Raw genomic sequence first — 4,246 nt, 5'->3', positions numbered from 1 at the left:
GACACTTCACACACACACAGCCCTTCTGGCTCTGATTTCCAGATACTATCAGGGTGGCTGATGTGTGCACGCCCTGGATTTATGGTGTGCTTATATTTTATTCTGCAGTTAAGAGTACATTTATTTGCGTATTACTCTTCTCTGGAATTCTATCAACTCTGAAAAAATAATGCAGCTTTGCATTAGGTACAAAAAAAAAGTTTAAATTAGAAATCTAGACATTTTTAATAGAGTGAGGTAAGATTCGAACCTTCACAGGGGCATTGCTAGGGTCCCAGGAGATATAGGGCACCAGGTCAGTGTTGATGAAAAATGTTGTCAGGTGGTTATGCTGTGCAGGTCGTCATGCTGCACTGGTAGTCCACTGAAATGCTGTGCTGGCTGGCCTTCATGTACGGTGACCAGATGTCCTGCTTTACCTGAAAGAGGTACTAGATTTAGGGTCCTCTGTCCCAGGTTCACTGCGGGACTCTGAGTGGCCTACCTCCTGCCTGCATGATCAGTGTCCAGTGCTAGTCTCCTTCAAGGTACATACACACGTCTGATTTTTCCAAACGACCGGTCATTTGGACGTCAAATTGGGCATGTGTACTAACGATCGTCCGGCTGATAAGGCGGACCGTTTGTACACATACCCCATGTGACGTCCAAACGAAACCTCCTTTAGGGGACCTAGCCGGAAACCTTATAGGGAAATTCAGCTAATACAATTGCTAGGTTTCCAGTAAGTTGTAGTAAACTACGGCCACACTATTTAGCCAATCTCAATGTTTCTTGCTATTGAGGGTGCTGTGATTAAAGAAATGTTCACTATGAGGTTTCCTGCAAGGTCCCCTAAAGTATACTAATTTCCAGCCAGCCCCTTCTACCCCACCCAGTGTCACCCTTCCACCCCAACCAATAGCACCCTGTGTCACTCTCCCACCCAGGTGATCAATTAGTCAGATTATTCAAACTTGCCTGCAAACATTATGTGAGGGTGAAGTTGTCTGTGCCATGCCAACAGCGAGGACGCTGCTTTGCCTTCCTTTGAAGATTCAGGGTACAGCCGATTTACACTTGATCCGGGGCACTTTTCAATAGATCTAAAGCATTAGCTCTAGACTTAAATCCCCCCTCCCCCCCCCAGCAACTCACCTGAACTTTCATCAGGATACATATTCTGTAAGAGTCCAGGGCTAGGTTCACACTGGAGCATCGCATGCGGGGCCAAAACAAGATACTCAAGCTCTAGTGGCGGAGATTCCAAATTGTGTCCCCCCCCACCCCAATTGTTCCCACCTCAGTATAGATAACAATGTCCCCCCCCCCCTGTATTAGGAAGACCCCCTGCCCAATTTAGATGGTCAGATGTGCCCCCAGTATTAGGTAGCCCCCCCTTCCCCGTATAGATAGTCAGTCAGATATGCCCTCAGTATGAGGTAGCCACCCTCCTCTGCATGGATAGATGTGCTCTCAGTATTAAGTTGCCTCCTTTGCCAGTATATATAGCAGGATGTGCCACAGTATTAGGTAGCCCTCTCCCTCCCCTTCCCAGTATAGTCAGATGTGCCCCCAGTATTAGGCAGCCTCCAACCCCCATATGCAATATGCAGAGTGAGCTGGAATATTTGCCTATCTTAATTGGGGTTCCCACTTAATTCTGCCCCACAGAAGCTATGTCCCCTCTCTGATTCCCCCCCCCCCCCCCCCCCATGCTCATAATGAGAGGGGCCACTAAAGGATGTCTGAGAGAGGAGACTGTGCGACAGGGTGAAGAGGGATCCTGGCAGCGTTGAGAACGGTAACTGTTCCAGCTTGCATACTCTGTATTTGGCCGGGAGAGGGGGGCCACAGGCTCTGCACCCAGAGTACCTCTTGAACCTCTGCCTCAGCCCGGCCTTTGCTGCCATCAATATACAAAATACAGAATTGGTAATTAGTGACGAAAGTAACATGAATAAAACAACAAATTCCAAGACGCAAAACCAGCTGCATGCTCTGGACAAGGTGAAACTAGCGTAACTTGTATAATAAAAGAGGATCCGTTCGGCATTTCAGGTGATGTTAATATGGTACATCGAAGCCATTTGTTTAATGTGTCACAACTATTGATGTAATGAATAAACACTCCCTGCAGTACTGGACATATCCTTGTATTGTACAGCTTAGATTTTACAGTACCTGGTTAGGAGCCCTTTGCTGGCCTTTACCAAATTAAAAGGAATCTGAAGTGAAAATAAATGTATGAGACAATAAATTATGAATATGTGTAGTACACCTAAAAAATAGAACATTAGTAGCAAAGAAGATAGAGGTTGATTCACTTAGTATAATAGTAGCCTGAATGTCAAGTGACAGGCAGCCTACAGGGCCAATTAAAGTGCAGGAATATCGTACTTTGAAGCTACTGGACCCGCCAGGTTCCGGGCGGGTTTAGTGGAGCTCTTGTTAAGTATAACAATGCGCTCGACTTTTTAAACTCGAGCTTAATTTAACAGCGCATGCTATGGCTGCATAGCGTGCGCAGGGGATTACAACACTCGCTGCTGTCATTAAGCTTTGTGAATCAACCTCATAGTCTTATATTGTTTTCAGTACAGAATAGTTACCGTAAGACATTTCTGTTATCTATGCAAAAGGGCTGCTCTGAGCTCTCCAACCCAACTTGGGACGGAGACAGTCCTATTTTCTGAAGCACTTCTACATCAAAGAAACAGTGAGAGGCAGCTTCAGATAAAGTTTTACTGCAGGGGAGTTCAAAGGGTCATAGGTTTCATAGTTAAAAATACAGTAATTGCAAATATGACAGAATGGTGCAATGTTATGAAAAAAAAAGCTGTATAACTGAAAATAAAAATATGATACACTTTTTTTTTTCTTTGCTACTAATGTTCTATTAAAGACACTCTGCAACAAAATTTTCAGCCTTATTTCTTCTATCCTATAAGTTCCTATACCTGTTCTGATGTGCTCTGGATTACTGCAGACTTCTAGTTGCACTGTCTCTGTAATATATCTAATCTTCTTTCCTTTGTCAGGCTTTGTCGACACAGAGAGGAGTGCTGCCTCTGCTATGATAGGGAGAAGTTATGCATTCCCTCTGCAGGCTCTGTGTGTGTACTTTGTTTATCTTTCTCAGAGAAGTCTCTGCTCTCTGTTTCAGCTTGTCATGCTGAGAAACTGTGAGAATCCCTGACAGGAGTGCATATAATTCACTTGTAATAAAAACTTGTATACTGTAACATGAGAGAGAGAGATATAGATAGATATGTGACGGTCGGCACTGCAATCTGCACTGCAGTATTTATTAGTAGATATGAAAAGCAGCAAGCAATCAACAATTGTTGTGAGCATAGGTGGTTCAAACAAGTTGAAATACACATATCGGTCCTGGTGAGCAGGCAGTGGGTGGGTGCAGGGCACTGGTAGCCTGACCGCCATTTCATGCTAACCGCACTTCTACAGAGGATATTGAACGGGAATCACAAGCGCTGAATCTCAAGATTTTGCACACAAATCACGATTGCAGGCAAGCAACGCTCCAAGCGCCAAGTGTATACCGACCCTAAGAGAGTTTTGACCATGCCCCTCTCTTTATAGTGTTAAAGGATAACTGAAATGAGAGAAATATGGAAGCTGCCATATTTATTTCCTTTTAAGCAATACCAGTTGCCTGGCTAGCCTGCTAATCCTCTGCCTCTAATACCTTTAGCCTTAGCCCCTGAACAAGCATGCAGCAGATCAGGTATTTCTTACATTGTCAGATCTGACAAGATTAGCTGCATGCTTGTTTCTGGTGTTATTCAGACACTGCTGCAGCCAGATGGATCACTAGGGCTGCCAGGAAACTGGCATTGCTTAAAAGGAAATAAATATGGCTGCCTCCAGACCCCTCACTTCAGTTGTCTTTTAACTTCAACGGGGGAAAGGGGGTAGTGGCATCATCCACATTTTGATAACAGAATATTTTTCTGCAGATGACTTGTCTGATACAAAAAGATAACATCTAGGCGGCCTATTTACTAAGTTTTCATATGTTATGTTAAGTTAGAGCTGCGCGTCGGGTGGGAATTTTTCATTTCTGTATTTGTACTGCATATACTTCTGAATAAGCCTTATTGATTTAACATGACATATTGTAATATAAACAAGGCCTTATCTATTCTGTACTGGTTCTTGTCAATAAAATAAATTATGGAAACAATTAAAAAAAAAAAGTTTGAACTTCATGGGGGTTCAGCCAAATTGTTACACAGACAATGAG

Source organism: Hyperolius riggenbachi, chromosome 12 (assembly GCF_040937935.1).
Source record: "Hyperolius riggenbachi isolate aHypRig1 chromosome 12, aHypRig1.pri, whole genome shotgun sequence".
Classification (NCBI taxonomy): Eukaryota; Metazoa; Chordata; class Amphibia; order Anura; family Hyperoliidae; genus Hyperolius; species Hyperolius riggenbachi.
Note: the sequence above shows the minus strand (reverse complement) of the source record.